The following is a 421-nucleotide window of genomic DNA, read 5'->3' on the forward strand; positions in this document are numbered from 1 at the left end:
GAGTCAGTGTGTGTGTGAGTCAGTGTGTGTGTGAGTCAGTGTGTGTGAGAGAGACATTCTGTGTCTGAGAGAGTCAGTGTGTGTGAGAGAGCCAGTGTGTGTGTGAGAGCCAGTGTGTGTGTATGCACTTGTGTGTGAGTGCATGTGAGAGGCAGTGTGTGAGTGAGTCAGTGCGTGTGAGAGTCAGTGTGTGCATGAGACAGAGTCGGTGTGTGTGAGAGAGTCAGTTTGCATGTGATAGAGTCAGTGTGTGTGAGAGAGGCAGTGTGTGTGTGAGTCAGGGTGTGTGAGAGATTCACTGCGCGTGTGTGAAAGTCAGTGTGTGTGACAGTTAGTGCATGTGAGAGCATCAGTGTGTATGAGTGAGTCAGTTAGTGTGTGAGTCTCAGTGTGTGTGTGAGTCTCAGTGTGTGTGAGAGTC

This window comes from Rhincodon typus, chromosome 12 (assembly GCF_021869965.1).
Source record: "Rhincodon typus isolate 14 chromosome 12, sRhiTyp1.1, whole genome shotgun sequence".
NCBI classification, from domain to species: Eukaryota; Metazoa; Chordata; class Chondrichthyes; order Orectolobiformes; family Rhincodontidae; genus Rhincodon; species Rhincodon typus.